This window comes from Tiliqua scincoides, chromosome 4, assembly GCF_035046505.1.
Source record: "Tiliqua scincoides isolate rTilSci1 chromosome 4, rTilSci1.hap2, whole genome shotgun sequence".
Classification (NCBI taxonomy): domain Eukaryota; kingdom Metazoa; phylum Chordata; class Lepidosauria; order Squamata; family Scincidae; genus Tiliqua; species Tiliqua scincoides.
The window spans coordinates 118,975,179-118,996,831 of NC_089824.1; the positions used below are offsets into that span (position 1 = coordinate 118,975,179).

Genomic DNA, 21,653 nt, shown 5'->3' on the forward strand with positions numbered 1-21,653 from the left:
AATTGCAGGCTAATGTTCCTTAAAATCTGTTATCATTTATGGGTGTAAGCACAAGTAATTCTGTGTGGAATTGAGGCCTCTGTATGTTGCCTTCTGCTCTCTTTCTCAAGAACTTACAAGCAAATTATGTGAACTTGTTGAAACAACTTTTTATTCATGTTTGCTGTTTGTGCCAATTTGCCGGCCATATTCCCAATTAATTGCTCCTTTAGGCACCCATTTAGTTTCTGCTAATTGCCAGTGTCTGCTTTCAAGAACTGCACCCCGTAGAGATGTGTTTGTGGGTCGTTTTGTGCTTTGGAAAAGGGGAGGTAGCCTTATGAATTTAATTCCCCAAATGCTTTGAAATCAATTCCCAAGTGTTCCACTCACTCGTCTGTGCTAAGGGCCAGGGGCAAAGAATTTTCATCTCACAATCAATCCAAGGGGGGGACAGGACTCCCTGTGTCCCGACTGCCAATAAATGAATATTTTAGAAACAATTTATTATCAACGTGATGAGCTAAATGGAAATTGCCCTTTTCAAATCACACCATGATGGAGAAATGATGGCAAAAAACCCCTGAAGCATATTGAAAGCAGCGAAACCATTGCCTTGCCTTGCAAAAAAGATATCAGCTACAGATTGCTGGCGGGTTGTGCCTGTCCTTACATCCCTTGCCACTGGACCTCTTGAAAGATAACTACAAAAGATGGAGGTGCAGATGTATCATTTGCAGACTGGAAACCAAACTCTCTACCTCTGTGTTTGGCTCCTAAAAGGAGATCATGAATTCAACAGCACTCCACATGCCATGATATCATTGCATTGATTTATCTCTGCTTCTGGAGCATTTGGTGAGGCAAAAAAAGTACACAGAGCAGTGCTGGTGACAGACTGTTGGAGATCCAAAGGCAAAGCCCCCACGATGGGCAGTGGCAGCATAAAGCTCATGGGAGGAATGCTGCATAACCCCCATCCATGTTCCCCATTGTCAAAGAGGGAAAACATTTAGTGGCCCCTGTAGCACTTCCACCTTCCAATACTGGAAGGTAGATGCTGTTGCATCTGGCACCCTTTCTCCAGCTGAGAATGGCAGTGGGAATAAGATTTGCCACTCCAGTCAAGTCCCTTATGAGTAGCAGTTCCTCCTTATCTCCCCATGGTTGGGAGATACCCCTGAGCATTCCTCAGGGGTATTGCAATAATGCAGAAGAAGCTTGCTAACACTCATATTTGTAGACTCACATCACTGCTGACACCAGTAGTGGGATGAACCATCTGATAGCTGTGGGCCTTGACTGATGTCGGCATAATCCTTCAACAGCATTGGACCATTACGGAACATCGGGGAGAATATCCTACATTAGTCTTCTGCCTGCTGTGCTAATTTTCTAGATGTAGGCATAGATTTTTTTTAAGTGTGTGTGGGGTTATTCAAGCAGTCTCCACTTGCAGCCTAACGGCACAATTTCGAATGTGTAGGTAAGCTCTTACAAGAGGCACTGACTGAATTCAGATATGCATTCAGTGGAGGAAATGGACTAAATAACGTATCAGATTAAATAACATCTATGACTTTCCCTCTTTAAAAATTTCCCTCTTTAAAGATGTATTCAGTTTATTTTTCCCAAATACGCAGCAGATAAGGATGTTTCTTCTCTGATGCTGAAAAAAAATCTGTGCCCTAATTTTCACTTTCATTTTTGTTGTCGTTCAGAACTAGTAGTGTTGGTGGGGTGGAAATTTCTTCCCCCCCCCCAATACTGTGTGAACATTTGTATTGTGTATGATACCATTGTGTTCTCTGGCTGCTACTGCTTTGATATAATTCCCCCCTGGCTAATTCTTCCTTCTTCCTGGAGGATTTTTATGGGTGATCCCACCCAATCAGGGATCACGTTAAGAATGGGATAATGTTATAATGACACTGCTAGCCAATCAGACTTTGCTTTGTAATGACATTATGGAGAGCAATTTAAATGAACAAATGACATTATGGAGAGCAATTTAAATGAACAAATGACATTTGAAAATGGTTAAAATGGAAGGTCTTTTGTGGCACTGCTGAAATGTTTGCCAAAAAAAAAAAAGTGGGGAGTTTTTGGGCAGACCTTTCTATAATATCCTTACTCTTTTTTAAAAAAACAAGGTGAGAGCAGTTTTTAATCAGTGCTCATGACAACTCTTATCACAATGAATTAAACTGAGATCGGAGCAGGACAAGAGCTGGCTTTCTGAGAAGTTCTTTCCTCAAAGGTGTTATTGAAAATGCAGTCTGATATTGATTTGTGAGGAACTTGTGAAGACAGAAATTCTTTGCAAATACTCTCACTTAATGTAGCCATCAATTACAATGGCCTTCTTGCTTGCCTTCTCCTGATCGCTGTATAAGTCATGAGAGCTGGGAGCAAAAGCTTCACGACCAAAAGAGGATGCACAACTCTTTTCTATTGCAAAAGCAATCAAATTTTTATCTAGGTTTTTACTAACTATGACCTTCTTTTGTCCATTTATGATTGCTTCCAGTATACAGTATGACTCAGTCTTTGGCTTTCTGCCTGTCTGTTTCTCACTAAATGCTTCTTATTGCAAAATGCATAGATGAGGACCAATGACAGAAATCAGTGTGCTTTCCTTTCTGGACTAATGTGTTTTGTTTTTCTTTATGTGCACCATGAATATACTTGAGACAGTTTATTCTATATATTGTCACAAGTCTCTAGTTCTCTAAACACCAAAGGGCTTCACAGAAGGAGGCATGGACAGGTCCTGTGATGGTTGTTGTGGAAAGTTGTTATGAAAAAGGTTGTTGTGAAAAGTTCATTGAAAACATCAATGTGCATCCACAATGAAAAATGAAAAAAGGAAAGTAAAACAGTAGGAGTGCAAAGTATAGAAGATAAAAACATGTGTATATAAGGATATATACCTCAAATACACATGAATGCAAACCAGAATATAGTGTTCTTCTAATGAAAGCTAGAATCCTATACATGCTTACCTGGGTGTAAGTCCCATTGAACTCAGTGGGAAGTGTGTAATTCAAGCTTGTCTATAGTGAAAGGCATCTAGAACCATACCAACATGTAGGATTGTACAACACTGTCCCAGACTTGTAGAGTACTGCTGTGCTTAAAAATTGATACTGTGTACACTGTGCCTTTTTGTTTTTGATGCAATGCCTTATTAGGACCTGAGTTAAGCACTAACCTTTTCAATATTCTGTACTGTCAACATAAGGGTGATTACATTGCTCATTTGGCAGTATCCTGTTCCTAGATACTTATGAAAGTGCCTTCATAGTAGTCAGACTATTGTGCCTCTAGCTAAATACTGTCTATGCTGTTTGGCAACGGATATTGCAGAATTTCAGACAAGGGTCTTGCACCTGGAGGTGCCAGGGTTTCGACATGGGACCTTCTGCAGGCAAAACCTGAGCTCCAAAACTGTGGTAGCGATCAATCATTCATGATATTAGAGAAACCATGGACCAAACAAACAGCTGTTAAACAAACTATCTGTATTCAGTACATCAAAGTAACTGCAGCTTTATAATCATTACTACACGACACCGTTTGCACAAGAGCAGTGTAGCACATAAGCTCTGTTTTTTAGCTTTGACTTTCTTTAAGCATACTGAATATAGGGAGAAGAGAGTCTTTACATAGCTAATGGCCCTTTAGGTGCATTATGCTGGTGGAATGCACATTCTGCCAGCATAACACTCTTTGCAGCTGTCGCAAATGTAATACCACTGGAGTATGTGGTCTGGCCACTGCTGTAAGTGATAAATGGTTGGGTCCATGAGAAGGTAGACCACTGACACACGCTGGTTCAGGTAAGGCCATACAGAGATCAGGAGGATGGCTGGGAGGGGTCAAACATGGCAGGGGATGGGCGGGATGGGGAGGAGGTGGGATACGGTGGGATGGGAGTGGATTGGGCCTGGGAAAGGGATGAATTCAGTGGCAGCAGCACCCACTAAATCCGAACGTGCTTCCCAGGTCTGATTCAGCTTCAGACATCAACAGATCTATATTGCAAGTGCAGTTCTGAGTTGACCCATTGTGGCAGCTGGGGCTTACCTCACGGTAAGGGAAAAAATGTCCCCTTCCCCAGAGGAGGCCTCAACATTTCAAAACTCCCCCGCAGCAGATGCCATGTTGACTCTGCTGGATCACCACAAGGGGAATTACAGAGAACTGTGAATTCATCTCAGGAATTGAATTCATCTTCTGTACTGAATATTTATTCATTAATACATATATAGGGATTTCAACCCCACCTTTTTGCACTGTCAATGGGAGCTTATAAAAACTCAAACCAAATACTATAAGAATCAAAATTAAAAACAATTAAAACAAAATCCAATGATCATAAAGCAAAAAGAGCTGTACGAACTAGATAGGAAGAAATTCAACTCATATGTGAGAACAGCCATTCTGCTAGCCTTTATCTAATAACTCGCAGCCCAATCCTAGCTGTCTGGCGCCCAGGGCTGTAGCGGTGCCAAAAATGGTTGCCGCTGCATCCTGAATGCAATGTGGGCAGCACTGGCAGCTGTTCCGGAAAAGGGGACTTTCGTCTCCTTCCCCCGTATAAGGTGAGTAGCCCCGCAATGAGGCTACTCAATTTTACAGCAATCTAAGGGTCGGTGTAGAATCAAGAGCTTCTGTGTTGGGCCAGTGACCTGAAACGGAGGCTCAGGATCCGGTGGAGCAAATCTCCACCAATTCCACCTACCCTGCTCCCTCCCCCTGGCATGCCCGCTCCTTGCCCTCTCCCTGCCTTCCCTCTGCCTCTCCCACTCTGGAGTGCCTCCTCCCCACCTCCCCCCACACCTCCCACCTACCTCTCCACTATCTGACAGTCCGCGTGACTATGCAGCAGTGGAGCAGTGGTGGTCCACCTGCGCTAGCCCAGCACTGTCCGGTGCTGAGCTAGCACTGGCGCTGAGCCAGCACCGAGGGCCACAAATGTGCCTTATGGCATGTTTGCAACAGTGCATGAGGTGGTAAACCAGCATGCACTGTATAGTATTGGGCCCTTAGCTATTTACAATTCAGTGGAAAAACCGAGGGTTGTCAAACTGATGAAATAAGCTATGTTTGTTATCTGAGGACTGTCTCTAGTTACTGGTTTAATTTGGCCAAGACTCTTCAAGCCTCCTGCCTGACAGTGCTAACTCCTGATGCAGAAATGTCTGAAATTCTGGTCATGAAATGGTGTTACTGGTGGACCATTTGAAGAGGTTGGAGAAAGCCAGCCAGGTTCTCACTGTTACTCCAGAAAGTTGGGAATCCTGAGGAACCAACCAGTTATCTCTCTGTATTACCCATCTTACCTTTAGATTGTCTGTTGGCGGTCCTTAAATACAAAATATTAGGTTCATTAGAGGTCTCGGTATTTTCAAACAATTACTGTCTTCATTAGAGGAAACTACTAAAATGACAAAAAGATTGGCTTGTGAACTAAAGTCTCTGGTTCCTATCTTACTTCAGCTATCAACTCAATAGGTGGCCTTAGGCAGGTTATTGTCTCTCAGCAGGTGGCCTTAGGCAAGCTATTAGTTCCTTATCTGAAATATTGGTATAATAATATTGGCATACCTGATGGGCCTGAAGTGATAGTCATGAAGGGGTTTGAGCAAACACTATTATTAATTGTTATCATTACCTAAAGTCATGGCCTTCGAACGTAATTGTGAATTAAAGGAAAATTTAAGTACAGGCGGTGCATGCTTTCTTTTTCTTTTCTTTTTTAACCTTCCCCATCATTTGATCAGTATCAAAAAATTTGTACGTATGTTGTGTGATTTTTTTTTCCCCAGAGAAGAAAATGTGTGTCAAAATTCAGACACTGCCAGCAAAAGGTGCAGTACTTTTATGACCTTGGGTGATTAGTGATCTTGCAATCTAATCTTAAGGTTCTTTAATAGACTATAATTATCTACAGTGTATAGTTACTGCCCTTTCCTGAGACTGGTTTAAAATTGCCTCCGGAGGCACACACTCTTTAATTATCTGATAAGAGCTAAATTTGATACTCTGGGGGGAGGGGGCAAACACTTTTGGAGATACAAAAATAAATACAGGGCAGGACAAAACCTTTGCCCAGGAACTTTCTCATGGGTCAGCTCTGTAGCTCTAGATTAAGGTGGGAGGAAGCATATGCATTATGTGTGTGAGGGGGGAGATATTTATCAAAAGTGTTTTCAAGACACCAAAATGTGTCAACAAAATACTTAGATGGTATGTAGTTTTTGGTAGAGGACATCCCCTTAAAAACAACCTCCTCTCCCCTGAGTAATGTCATGTGACTTCTCATTTGGCTTTTCTTGAACATGCGTAGATTTTTTTTGCCTCGGAAAGAATCTTGACATTTGCTTCCAGTTTCGCTTTATCTGAAATTTTGGTGCCAGCTCTAGAAATATGTAGACTGCTGAAGGAATTTCACATGTGTATAGAAACTCTTTGGCTGCCATTAAAAATTCTCAGGTGTTTCTCCTAAGGAGAAATTGGCTTTGAATGGCACTCCCCCCCTTTTTTTAGTTTCAGTGCCCACTGGTGTGAGAAGGAACACCAGTTTAGGGCTGAGGTGTACCCAGGGTGTACCCAAGGCAATGCCATGAAGTCATGATACCACGCAGCATCATGACATCATTAGTATACATATGCTCTAACTACTTCATCCAACTGCTTACTGGGAGGGCACATGTGCCCCGTTTCCCAGCTGGGGAAGCAATTGGAGCACAAGCTCTGGTGCCCCCCTCCTGTTGGTGCTCAGGGCACATGTCCTGTTTTGCCACAGGGGTGATATACCACTGGTTTAGGGAGAGAACAGAGGGCTCTTCACATGAATGCTTACATCTCTAGATTGTCATGATGTGATTATTCAAGACTTGGTGACTCACAGCTGAACATGAATTTCAGGTTCTCTGTCTGGTGTTTCATATGCTGCACTGGCCACCATGACCCCTTCCCCTGTCACCCATTTTTTCCCTAAACAGGCCTCAGAAGGATGTTTTTAGGACTTCTGAGTGCCAGAGAGGCCACACATTGCCTCCTCAGCTCCCAGAAAAATTTCTGAGCCCTCTAGAAGCCCTAAAAAGTCACTTCTGGTTTTCGCCCAAAACTGGAAGTATAGGCCTCTGGGCAGCCTGGAAATAGTGGCATTTTGTGACCCTGAACCCAGGTGGCACAAAGGCCAGGATCACATTTGATGTGCTGTGCAGCTTTACTCCACATCAACCTACCTGATCCAATAGAAGACTCTGAGATACCAGTAACTTTTCTTATTTCTCTCACAGTGTCCCTCTATTATTTATTTATTTAAAATATTTTAAATTTGTTTTTCTAAGTGGGCAGCTTACAGAAGCTTGTAAAAACAGTATACAAAAGAAAAAATAAAACAATATATCATCCTGACATATGGATAGAAACCTCTTGGGAAATTTTCTCAGGTGCGCAAACGAACAGGGAATCCCAAATTTGGCCACGGTAAGTGGGTCAGGAAAGAGACAGCAATTTGAACAAAGGGAGTTATGACCAGCAGAATTTGGGGGAGGGGGAAGGATAGGATGGGGCTGTAAGTGACCTTGAAGAAGATTGCATTCCAAAGGAAGGCTGTGCTGAGAGCAATTCCTGAAAAATTCTATGGAAGACTTCTCAAGGACCAAGCTCATAGCCAATTTTTAATTGGTGTAGAATTTCAGTCTGCTGCCCAATGAAGTAATTTAGTTAGAAGATTTTGTCACAGCCCAGAAAATCTGGACATTGACCTTAACAGGCAGGTGTACCTAATCCACAGATGATCTACCGCTCCTGCATCTTTCAAAAGATTGTGCTTTGAAAGGGCAAATAAATTCCTTTATCACTAGCCGAGTCAACACAACCTGTTGGTTTGTACCTCATTTCTGGTGTTATTTGTTTACTGTCTGTATACATGACTTCAGTGCTTTAGATTGTCTATGACATTTGTGGCAGGCTGGTTGTCAATCATTTGCCTGAGCTAAGAGGAAGAGGATACCTGGAGCACAGGTGACTGGATGAGATCTAAGAACTGTGATCAGCTAGACTCAGGATAGCATTTTATTTTGCTTGGTACATGCCATTTCATCTGAAGAAAATGCTTTATTCAATGACTAATACCTATAGAAGGACTACACTGTAAGGCAGATTTGAAGCCAGGGAAGGTGATCTCTGCTTATGTCACAAGCAAATCACAACTAACCTTAGGAGTCTTTGACAGTGGTCCAAATGGGGAAGAGCAGTGTAGTGGTAGCCCTTTAATTAAGTACAAGTTGGGGTCCAGAGATCTGCACTTAAGCCATTTCTGCAACATACAAATGCTGACCCCACATCTCCAAAACCAGTGCTTTTGTGCCTGTGTGAACAAGTCAGAACACATGGACTGCACCTGTGTGAATGTGCACCATGGGTGTCCTTAAGTGGGGAGTCCTTAAGGAGTTGGACATCCTTAAATCAGGGACTACCTGTAGTAATTTTGAATCAGCAATTGTTTGTGTGTGTGTGTGGGATGGATTAAGTTGCTTGATAAAAACATTTTATTGTTCCTGAGTTTTCTCTTCCCTCGGGTGGGCCTGAGAATGACCATTGTAACAACAGAGATTATTTGGTAAGCCAAGCTCCTTAGCCAGCAGAACTGAGTTGAAAGTTCCACTGCAAGGGTTTCCTTGTGTTAGAATTTCTAGCAAGTGAAACTTTTTGCTTTTCAATTTCTCTTTGGTTGCTTTGGCTATTAACTTCTGGCCATTAGCAAGCATTCCTCTGGATAACTATTTTCTAGGAGGAGCAAGGAGTTGCAATTTGACTGTCTTGGGAAAAGTTCCTTATTTAACCTCCACATATGAAATGTTAGAATTTTACAAATGATCAAAAAGCCTTTCACTGCTCTTAACCTTTATAAAGGATGGTACTAATCCTTGTCTAAAGAATCAAATAATGGGAATAATTGCGCAAATCATTGGTAAGTGACCAATATAATTATTATATGACACAAGCTGAGACTTGGACTGAGAAGGGAATGGAATTGGAGAGCTCCCGCATACAGACAAGTGCCTAGAACAGGATGGGCCAACATCTGGTATCTGGGAAGCCACATGGCCCTGACGTGAACCCCCCAACTGGGCAGACACAGAAGCAATTAGAAGTAATTGGTGGTGATGTGATGACTTCTGTCAATTCCACGTTCTGAGCCACCAAAGTCATTCTGCAGGCTCAGTCAAAGGCGGTAGAGCTGGTGGTGGAGGCAGCTGGAGTTTTCTAAGTCCCTGTCATGCTGTTCCTGCTAAGCTGGAACAGGGAGACCGAAAAGCTGCTGAAGGAGGAAGAGACATTAGGGGGCTGTGGCCAGGCTTTCAGGAACCACCAAAAAGGACCTCATGGGCCACATGCAGCCTGTGGGCCGTGTGAGACCACTGTGGCCTAGAATAACAGCCTGGTTAGAATGTGCAGTAAGGGTGTGGGAGCAGATGATGTGTATCCAAGACTCACTCTCATGGTTACTTTCCTGTGATACCAGTTAATGGGGAAACAGCTGACCATGCCTTTAACCTGGACTACGTGAGTTTGTGACAACGGAACATAACGGAAACCTGGTGGAATGCGGAGAATCAGTGGGATACCGCAATCCCGGGCTATAAACTCTACAGGAGGCACAGGCAGGGGCGTGTTGGAGGTGGGGTGGCCCTTTATGTTAAGGAAGGGATAGAATCCAGCAAAGTAGAGATTGAAGGTGGGTCCGACTCCACCGTAGAATCTCTGTGGGTTAAATTACCAGGCTTGTGCAGCAATGTAATACTGGGGGCGTGCTATCGTCCTCCAGACCAGAAATCTGATGGGGACCTTGAAATGAGGAAACAGATCAGGGAGGTGACAAGGAAGGACAGGATTGTAATCATGGGGGACTTCAATTATCCTCATATTGACTGGGTCAATTTGTGTTCTGGTCACGATAAGGAAACTGGATTTCTTGATGTGCTAAATGACTGTGGCTTAGAGCATCTAGTCACGGAGCCCACCAGAGGACAGGTGACTCTGGATTTAATATTGTGCGGTACACAGGACCTGGTTAGAGATGTAAATGTTACTGAGCCTTTGGGGAACAGTGATCATGCTGCGATCCGTTTTGACATGCACGTTGGGGGAAGAATACCAGGCAAATCTCTAACAAAAACCCTTGACTTCCGACTGGCGGACTTCCCTCAAATGAGGAGGCTGGTTAGAAGGAGGTTGAAAGGGAGGGTAAAAAGAGTCCAGTCTCTCCAGAGTGCATGGAGGCTGCTTAAAACAACAGTAATAGAGGCCCAGCAGAGGTGTATACTGCAAAGAAAGAAGGGTTCCACTAAATCCAGGAGGGTGCCCGCATGGCTAACCAGCCAAGTTAGAGAGGCTGTGAAGGGCAAGGAAGCTTCCTTCCGTAAATGGAAGTCTTGCCCTAATGAGGAGAATAAAAAGGAACATAAACTTTGGCAAAAGAAATGTAAGAAGGTGATATGGGAGGCCAAGCGAGACTATGAAGAACGCATGGCCAGCAACATTAAGGGGAATAATAAAAGCTTCTTCAAATATGTTAGAAGCAGGAAACCCGCCAGAGAAGCGGTTGGCCCTCTGGATGGTGAGGGAGGGAAAGGGGAGATAAAAGGAGACTTAGAGATGGCAGAGAAATTAAATGAGTTATTTGCATCTGTCATCATGGCAGAAGACCTCGGGCAGATACCGCTGCCCGAACGGCCCCTCCTAACCGAGGAGTTAAGTCAGATAGAGGTTAAAAGAGAAGATGTTTCAGACCTCATTGATAAATTAAAGATCAATAAGTCACCGGGCCCTGATGGCATCCACCCAAGAGTTATTAAGGAATTGAAGCATGAAGTTGCAGATCTCTTGACTAAGGTATGCAACTTGTCCCTCAAAACGGCCATGGTGCCAGAAGATTGGAGGATAGCAAATGTCACGCCTATCTTTAAAAAGGGAAAGAGGGGGGACCCGGGAAACTATAGGCCGGTCAGCCTAACATCCATACAGGGTAAGATAGTGGAATGCCTCATCAAAGATAGGATCTCAAAACACATAGACAAACAGGCCTTGCTGAGGGAGAGTCAGCATGGCTTCTGTAAAGGTAAGTCTTGCCTCACAAACCTTATAGAATTCTTTGAAAAGGTCAACAGGCATGTGGATGTGGGAGAACCCATGGACATTATATATCTGGACTTTCAGAAGGCGTTTGACACGGTCCCTCACCAAAGGCTACTGAAAAAACTCCACAGTCAGGGAATTAGAGGACAGGTCCTCTCATGGATTGAGGTTGGAGGCCAGGAAGCAGAGAGTGGGTGTCAATGGGCAATTTTCACAATGGAGAGAGGTGAAAAGTGGTGTGCCCCAAGGATCTGCCCTGGGACCGGTGCTTTTCAACCTCTTCATAAATGACCTGGAGACAGGGTTGAGCAGTGAGGTGGCTAAGTTTGCAGACGACACCAAACTTTTCCGAGTGGTGAAGACCAGAAGTGATTGCGAGGAGCTCCAGAAAGATCTCTCCAGACTGGCACAATGGGCAGCAAAATGGCAGATGCACTTCAATGTCAGTAAGTGTAAAGTCATGCACATTGGGGCAAAAAATCAAAACTTTAGATATAGGCTGATGCGTTCTGAGCTGTCTGTGACAGATCAGGAGAGAGATCTTGGGGTGGTGGTGGACAGGTCGATGAAAGTGTCAACCCAATGTGCGGCAGCAGTGAAGAAGGCCAATTCTATGCTTGGGATCATTAGGAAGGGTACTGAGAACAAAACGGCTAGTATTATAATGCCGTTGTACAAATCTATGGTAAGGCCACACCTGGAGTATTGTGTCCAGTTCTGGTTGCCGCATCTCAAAAAAGACATAGTGGAAATGGAAAAGGTGCAAAAGAGAGCGACTAAGATGATTATGGGGCTGGGGCACTTTCCTTATGAGGAAAGGCTACGGCGTTTGGGCCTCTTCAGCCTAGAAAAAAGATGCCTGAGGGGGGACATGATTGAGACATACAAAATTATGCAGGGGATGGACAGAGTGGATAGGGAGATGCTCTTTACACTCTCACATAATACCAGAACCAAGGGACATCCACTAAAATTGAGTGTTGGACGGGTTAGGACAGACAAAAGAAAATATTTCTTTACTCAGTGTGTGGTTGGTCTGTGGAACTCCTTGCCACAGGATGTGGTGCTGGCGTCTAGCCTAGATGCTTTTAAAGGGGATTGGACAAGTTTCTGGAGGAAAAATCCATTACGGGGTACAAGCCATGATGTGTATGCACGACCTCCTGATTTTAGAAATGGGTTATGTCAGAATGCCAGATGCAAGGGAGGGCACCAGGATGAGGTCTCTTGTTATCTGGTGTGCTCCCTGGGGCATTTGGTGGGTCGCTGTGAGATACAGGAAGCTGGACTAGATGGGCCTATGGCCTGATCCAGTGGGGCTGTTCTTATGTTCTTGTCATAAGAACATGACAAGGTTTTGGCTTTAAAGCATATGCTGTATGTATTTCAGACAAGGCATCTGCTAATTTATTAAAAAACAAAATCTAGAGCGGCATTTCTAAATATTTTACAGCATTTCCACATACATGAACATGCAATGCAAGTGCACAGAGTTCTGAACTAGAGCATCAAATAGAATGTCTGTTGTCTCTGCCTTATTTTATAGATACATTCTTCTTCCTCTTTTTCTTTTCATGCTACTTTTTTTCTCCTGCCTAACCAACAAAACAAAAAGTCAGTCCCCTGATTTGTGCAACACCTGTCACTACCTGTCAGTAGTTTGTAGCAGAGAAAGAGAGAATTTTAATAAATCTTTTTTTTTTCCCCATTGCAAAGAGTAAAGAAAAGTCTATTTCATGCAGTCCCTGGGGAGAGGAGATGGATGTTTTTTCTGGTTCCCTGGTGCATTCCGACTGTCACCACTTAGCATGTGGTACCCCTGAATCAATAATTGCGCTTTCTCACTAGTGACAAGTTGTGTTTCCCAGCTGCTAGGGATTTTGGCAACGAGCTTATAGAATGGGACAGGATGTCTTGTTCTTTCCTCTTTATTAGCAGAATTGTATGCATCTCACTTCAAACTCAGCATATTGCCTTTTAGAATTTTGCCTTTGAAATATTTGGATGTGTTTCTAGCTGTTATCTGGTACCAATCACAACAACAGTTGATTTCTCTCACACTTATTGAACTTTTTTAAAAAAATGGAATAATATTTTCTTTTTCCATAGTATAGAAGTATGGAAACTCTGCTTAAATCCATGAACCAGCTCATTTGCATTTCAGTCAGCTGACCCCACTGATTTCACTGGGATGAGATGAATATGATGACAATGAAATAGTAGCGTAGTTCAGACAAACCCTGGCTGCCATGCAAGAGCCCTGGGAGTGCACAGTGTCCACCACAGGGCTTGTCATCCAGCTGGGTAATATGTAGAGTAGCTGTTAATGAGAACTGGCATCTCCCCTGGCATGGCTGTTGTTCATGCCATGGCTGCAAACATATGTGGTTATAAGGTTCAGAAAAGAAGCACTCACAAAGCATGTGCAGCTTGCTTGTGGAGGCACTTAGAGATGGCACCTCTGTGTGAGCATTCCTGGAATGCAAGCACCGTTGTAGCAGCTATGCGCTGCCAAGGTGTCTACATAGAGACTGGGAGTTGTCTGAACTGGGCTGAATTTGCCTTTAATGATATCTTTGTCAAGTTGACAGCAAATTCAGGAAAAAATGTCAATTGGATTTTGGATGGAACTCATTGCATAGTTTGGGTAGGATTTACTGGCAGGTTCTAGGCATTTCTGGAAAGTCTTCCAGCAGCTAGATGTTCTGAAAAATCTGATCACAACCTTCCTACAAGCAAGTGTGCATTGAGGACTCAACACATTCTGGGACTTTGAAAACTGACAGGCTTTGTCTTCATGTCCTGAGTTATTCTCTGGGAAGGTTCTCCCCTGTATGGGAGGCCAGGAGCCAATGCCTTGATCAGGCAATGGATAGTACCTAGATTTTGATGCAGCTTCAGCGAGTGCTTCCAGAAGCATGGAAGGAAGTAACTGCCAGTTTTCATGGGTTCTTCTATCCTTTCCCCATCTAGACTAGCAGCCCAATCTTATGGTACTGCACATGCTGTCGCAAAGCTGTTTACGATAGCAGGTTTCTGCTCACTGTCATAAATGGCTTTGTGAGAGTGTGGGCAGGGTGCCATTGGCAGACCATTCCAAGTTGCCACCCAGGACCCATGAGAGGGAGATGCAAGGGATAATTTGTACCCAGGCTCAGGATCAAAAAGGGACCCCAAGAGCCAAAGGAGGGGCCCCTGAAATTCCCTGGAATTTAACATTTTCCAATCTCAATTGGACTCGCTGCCCCTGTGGGATGCTAGGGGCATTACCAAGGGTGCGCAGCTGCTGCTGCTGCAGCCGCAAGCCATATATGCTAGGCTGAGGACTGCATACATGACACCCTTTAACACAAAGTCAGATATGGGAGGAAACCAGTGATGTGCAGTCTGGTAGGCAAGGGAGGCAGAGCCTCACCCAACCCAGCAAGAAAAATAAAGGACCCTATCAAGTTTAAAAAACATACCTTTTCCCTTTCTGAAGCAGCTTGTCTCTGCTCAGTTCAGTCCATTTAAAGCAACACACATGCATACAAACATGGAGGGAATACGGAGAGCTGCCAGTCATCCCAGTTGCTATGTTGGCTTGAAAGGGAACACTAATGTACTTAAACACAAGAGAAAAGGGGCACCCCAGTCTCTGGGGAGGCATTAGAAAGACTTGTGAGGACCACAGGTATAATTATCCACAGATTTTTCATTTGCGGTTTTATCTCAACACAATGAGAAGGACCCTTGAAATTAAAGGAAAAAAGACGTTTAACAATAGCTTCGTTAATGTGGAAGAGTGCAGCCAGCAGACAATCCATCAATCATTCTTTCTCCAGGTGCTTAGAACAGCTTCACTCTGAGGCAAGCGATCCCTCCCTTCCCCCCGAGCATGTAAGAGCATGCTAAGTGGAAGTGATTATCACCTCCTCCATTCTTCCCATTCTGTCGTGCATTATAAAGGTCAGCAAGGCTGTTTTTAATTCACTGAGCAAAGGGACATTATTTTTTTAATGGATTTGCTTTAATGCAATTTTTGCCATCCATGTGAGTTCTGGGAGCAGAACCCTCGTGGATACCGTGACTCAATCTTTACATTCAAAGCGAGCTTGAAGGGGGGGGGGGAAGCATGATGGCTGGCTAACCAATTTTAAAAAAGTAGGACATTGCATAATTAAGCTTTGGGGAGGCAGCAGGAAGAGTTCCTTCTCTTCTGTTTAAAAAAAACAAAACATGAAAAAAGCAGGGAGCCTGCACAGTTGGCTGGCTCTCCAAAACACCAGGAGCGGCTATTTTCTAGTTGCTTCAGGAGACCTATGCTGAGATCTGCCTTGCTCCGAGTGGGGGAAGAAGAGGTGAGTTAAAAAAAAAAATATTGGGGGGAGGGGGGAAGAGTGTGCTCCAGAGACTGAGTTTTATTTATTTCCAGGGGAAGGAGTGTGTTTCAGAGAGTGAGCTTAAAGGGGAGAGTGAGTGTGTGTTGCCTCCCCTGGCCTGGACTTCACTGAATGTCTCTGGAGGAAACTGGCCAGCTATAGTAGCTCTTTGGCTTGTGGATCCACGCACCATGAAAGAGTGTATAGGAAGAACTCAGGGACACGCCTGTGGAAAGACTGCTGGTGCAGAAGTAGGTTTTGGTACACATGGGACACTTTCCATTCTGGTGTATGCCTAAATACAACAATGCTAATTTTCTGCAATGATTTTTTAATATTTAAGTGATTTTAGAGACTTGGGAGTCTGTCTGTTTTTCTGTATTACTGTATCTAGCTGCTGTTGCTGCATGGGTAGGTAGACCTGGGCTCCAAGATTTTTCTGGTTGTTGTGATCCTCCCCGCAGTGTGTTTTGCCTCTTTCCCACCCCCATTCTGCCCATCCCCTGTCACCACCCTCTCCCCACTCTGGTTTACCCCTCACCTCCCCATTTGGGAAGGAACCTAAAATAAATTTTGTACCCCCTAATAAAATTCCTTGTGGAGGCTGTCCTTCTGCCACAAAGCATCAGTCATACCTGAAGAGCATAGATGCTTCTTTCGGTCTTCCTTCTCCCTGAGTGCTGGTCACGAACACTCCAAGCACCTTCAGTCTTTTGCTTGCCTACTCACAAGCTCTGGCTCTGGAGACTGGAAACCTGTTGCTGCACTTGAGGCATGCTCCCCCCTCCCTTGCCTATACCACCCAGCTATAGCATTTGTGTTACCATGGTAATGCGGCCTTTTGTTTGTGAGATCTCAGATGAGGTGAGATCTTGGCTGAGCATCATTCCCCAACATGGCAGTTAGCTTGTGGGTCTCTCTCAGATCCTGTGAGGCTTCCTGGCTTCTGGTGGTTTCTTGTGCCACTACATAATCTGCGACATCTGAGTAATCCAGGTATAGGGCTAGTGGAGATGGTAAGATATTTTCAAAGAGTATGCTTTCTTTAAAAAAAAGAAGTTAAATGCACCCTGAACAAATCAACACATAAACAAACTTTATAATGTGCTACAAGCAAAAGAGTGAACAGGATGCCTGATACATGGGATTGTAGCTAGTTATACTATCCCCATCATTTAAAAATGTAGGTGCCATAAAAAGTCCGGAGCTTTCATTATTTCCAACACTACAAATGGCTCTGTAATCCATTAACAATGCCTTTAGGAGACTATAAACATAAATGCAAAGGCTACCCAATATGCACACCCCTAATTTACAGCAATCACTGTCGCCTGGGTGACACAATATGAAAATGATAGGCATACTGATGTGATATTTCTCCTTCGCACTGATTACCTGGTGAGACAGACTCGGAAGTTATTCTTGTCAGAGGAATGATTGCTGTTATTGGATCCTAAATCAAAGCTCTAACTAATAATGACTAACCTTGCAGCCTTGCCACTGGGCGCTCTCCCATCTCGTTGCTGAGTGAGTTAGTAAATGTATTCCATTTACAAATAACTAACACTGCTACATATTTCAGACAATACACTCGACAAGCTAGTGTGCCCAGTAATGAAAAAGAAAAAAAACAAACAAACAAGGGCTGCATTACCATTTAACTTTTAAAAAATGACCTTTTATCTTGTCAGCAGCTTCCTTTCGGGGCAAACAGAAAGTCTGTTCAACATGGAATGATGTTGCGTAGCCACAAATTGGACACACTGTGGCTCAGCATAGAAAAGCAAGAGAAACAACAGCTCCCAAATTCCACAGATCTAATTGGGGCAAGTCACCTGTTCCATAAGGCAAGGCACAGATTCATTACTCTTTGTGTTTTCCACTTTCTGTGTCTTTCTTAATGACTCCCATAGTTAATGGGTGTCGGGCTTGTCTCAGTTCGGTCACTGGCTGGTCTTCATAGAGAAATACTAGCCACATTATAATTGGATTCTGAGGCTTGTTCTAGATCAGGGGTGCCCAAACCCCGACACTGGGGCCACATGTGGCCCTCGAGGCCTCTCAATGCGGCCCTCAGGGAGCCCCCAGTCTCCAATGAGCCTCTGGCTCTCCGGAGATTTGTTGGAGCCCGCACTGGCCCGACACAACTGCTCTCAGCATGAAGGAAACTGTTTGACCTCTCGCGTGAGCTGTGGGATGAGGGCTTCCTCCGCTGCTTGCTGTTTCACATCTGTGATGCAGTAGCAGCAGCAAAGGAAAGGCCAGCCTTGCTTTGTGCAAGACCTTTTATAGGTCTTGAGCTATTGCAAGACCTTCATTCATTCGTATAAGTTGATCTTTAATATATTATTTATGTAAACTTATGTAAAATTATTCAAATTTCAAATGTAAATTAATTCTTTTTTCCCCCGACCCCCGACACAGTGTCAGAGAGATGATGTGGCCCTCCTGCCAAAAACTTTGGACACCCCTGTTCTAGATAAAGGGCTCATATAACATGGGAACATTTTTCCAGGATTGCTTCATTTCAGATTTCAGGTGGGGATATCAGATGTATCTTCACATGTATTTTCTTTATATATATAAAAAAAAGCCGAACCTCTCTGGACATACTAAATGAGATATTGGGGAGCAAGTTTCTAGGTTAAACTTTTCTCAGACATGTTTTTTGTTAGTCCAATCTGATCACTCACAATCTCACTGATGAAGCTGCCCCACTGGACCATGTGCTGCATCTGGGTGGGCAGCATCTGTTCCCTTGCCAGCGGTAAGCCTCCACTGTTCGAATGGGCCCACTTGGACCTGTGCCAGTGATTTAGGGCCTAATCCTAAAGAATGCGGGCCAACTCACCGCCAATGCACACTGTTGCAAATGTGCTGTAAGGATTGTTTGCGGGCCCTAGTGCTGGTGGGGCGCTGGTGCTAGCCCAGCGCTGGCCAGTGTTGGGCTAGTGCCAGTGGAGCACGGGAGCTCCGCTGCTCGGTGGTCCCATGGACTGCCCAGCAGTGAAGTGGTAGGTGGGGACGTAGGGGCAGGTGTTCCGGGATGGGGGCAGGGGGAGGGTGGGAAAGAGACCTGACGGTGGAGGGAGTGACCGCTGGGCAGTGGAGAAGTAGGTGGGGGCATGGGGGGAGGTGGGAAGGAGGCATTCCAGGGCCAGGGGAGGCGGAGGGAGGGCAGGGAGAGGGTGGGGAAGAGGTGTGCCAGGGGAGGGAGCGGGGTGGGAGGGAGGTAAGACCGGTGGAGCTTTGCTCCACTGAATCTTGAGTCTCTGTGTCAGGTTGGCCCCCTGACACAGAGGCTCTTCATTCTTTGTCAACCTTCAGGTTGTCACAGAATCGACTAGCCCCATTGAGGGGCTACTTGCTTTACCTGGGGGAAGGGGACGAGAGTCCCCATCTCCTGAGGAGGCGGTGACAGCTGCCCGGGGTGCTCTGGTTGCAGCAGCAGCCATTTTTGGTGCCGCTGCAGCCCTGCGTGCTGGGCAGCTCAGGATTAGGCTGTTAGCTGGTATAAATCTGAGTGGACTTGGGAAGGCAAATCACGGCTAGAAAGGGGATATTGGAGGCAGTGCTGCTGCCAGTACCCCTCCTTCCTGGCCTCAATCTTCCCCCCTCCCTGCCCCAGCCTTGAACCTTGCAGCTATTTTCAAGCATGAAAGGAAGATGTAAAAAATACCACTGTATGTCATTCAGTTAATTAAGAGCAAGCCCCATTGAACTCAGTGGAATTTACCTCTAAATAAACATGATTGGGATCCGGTTGCCTGTAACTTGTTTTCCACATATATATTTATTAAGAAATACAATTATAATCTGATCAGACTTGCCATTTATGAAGGGTGGGTATGCATGTCTGTCTGTGGAAGCTTCAGCAGAGTGAGATGGAGATGAGGTTGAAATGAAGGCAGCGTAGGATCTGTTGGGTGGGCGACACAGGAGGCAGTGCAGCAGGACTGGGGAAAAGGAGGGCCATGGATCTGGAAAGGACTGATAAGAGAAATGACAAAAGCCTTGTTCAGTCGTTTGGAATCCATGAATAGCACAGCAGCACAGAGGCATGTCTGCCATTTCTGTCTCCATCTGCCATCTGTTAAAACAGCTAGAAGGCACATAGCCAGTGGTGTTGCTAGGGGGTGCAAACTGCACCGGGTGACGTGCCGGGGGGTGACGCGTCCCGGGGGTGACACGCTAAAACTGCGGCATTGGGAGCTACCATGTCATGCCATACACCGTTAGATGTGGAATTCCCAGCGGAGTGCAATGCAAAAAACAGAATTGAAATTGCTCCTTTTGTTCAAAAGGTATGGCCAAGAAACCAGAAGGAAAAAATGTATGGAGCCCTATGGAAAGTGAAAGTGAACTGTATAGTGTGTTTACTCATGTGTAGATGTACTTGCCATAGTCCGTCGGAAAGGGCAGGCTGAGAGGACTCCAAAGACATCAGAATGGTCCTCATCCAATGAATGCAGCTCCCAAAAACACCCGAGGAGGTTCCTCCCTCCCAGCTGCGAGTTTATGGAGCCCCATGGAAAGCAAACTCAGCCACATGGTCGTGTTTACTCATGAGTAGGCAGATGTGCCTTGGTTGGTGGTCAGGCCAGGCAAAGGGGAATGTGAGGACACCAGAAGGGTCCTGATCCAATGGAGCTGGAGTGCAACAAATGCTCCAGAAGGCAGCCTTCCCCCCCCCCCACTAAGAAGTACAAAAAAGTGAACTGGTAAGGGGAATGTTTTGTATTCTGCACTTGCAAAACCAGGAGGGTCTTTGTATTGATATGCCTGAAATAGAAGAACTTTAAACTGGGCACTGGGGCGGGCTGAAGGTCTCACTGATTCTTTTTGGGGGGTGTTATTGCAGGCATGCTACAGAGTAAGCTCCATTGACCACTATGGGACTTACTTCAGAGTGGACATGCTTAGGATTGGGCTCACAGGCTGCAATCCTACCCACACTTTCCTGAGAGTAACCCCATTGACCACAATAGGACTTACTTCAGAGTAGATTCACTAAGTGGAACAGGACTGGTTCCCCCTTATTTAATTATTTCTTTTATTTAAATTTAATTATTTATAATTATTTATTTTAATTTGCTTGATGATGTCACTTCTGGCCATGACATCACTTCCAATGGGTCCTGGATAGATTGTCATTCTAAAAAGTGGGTCCCAGTGCTAAAAGTTTGAGAACTGCTGCAATAAGGTGTTAGTAAGTTGACACGGGGTGTGTGTGTGAAAGACTCTACAAGTTTTCAAAATCACTAAAATCAGAGTTTGGAGGACTAATACCATCATGTTATATATCAATCAATGTGTAATTTCATGCAGAATGCAATGAAACAAACCGCATTGAAATATCTGTGTTCTATCAAAAGTTACAGCCAAAAAACCAGTGGGGGCGGGGCAATAGTACATCACCATGCCCACCACCTGGGGCGTTGCCCCGCCTACTGCATGGGGTGCCATGCACCGGGTGACACGAATCCTAGTGACGCCACTGCACATAGCTCTGTTGACATGTTGGCTGAACAACATGTGGACCTGGGGGACAGGGAGAGTGGTCATGATTCTTTTCCCCCTTTACATGTTGGCTGAACACACAGTTAGAATGAGAGAGCTAAGTTTATCCAGGGAAGGAGCACAGACCTGGAAGTTGGTCCAAGAGCTAGATTCATCATTGGAGATGAATTTTCCTCTGCTGAACCAGACTAGCCTTGATGCCTTCTGCAATATTTGTTGCTGCAAACCTCATAAATGATGCATTCAGAACACTGGAGATTTTTTAAAAAGAGGAATTTAAACACTGTGCAATTCTTTCTGTGATAAAACAAATAGCTGTTGCTCTAACATCTCTTTTCCTTATTGAGCAGTCTCCCAGATGGCCTCCCTAAACACAACCATGTGGAAAACGTGCACCCTCCCATGTGCAGTCAGTTTATACATTCCACTAAAGTCAGACATGTATTTACTACAATGTACCACAAAAGGTGGCTCAGGCATTTATAAAACAGCATACTTCTTGTTCAAGTTTTCTCTTTGTAAGTACCAGCAATACCAACAAAGATGGCAACTGTGCATGGGTTTGGAAGGCTTGCCCCACAGTTGTGGCTTTGTTCTGCACCCTCCTTCCCCAAACCATGCCTCTCCTGAAGG

At 44.7% G+C, this 21,653-nt stretch overlaps 1 long non-coding RNA gene across 2 annotated transcripts in view; it reads left to right on the top strand.

Annotated features, from left to right (window-relative positions):
• LOC136648904 (uncharacterized) overlaps window positions 1-21,653 on the top strand; it is a 150,017-nt gene that overhangs the window by 80,505 nt on the left and 47,859 nt on the right. The window lies entirely within an intron of this gene.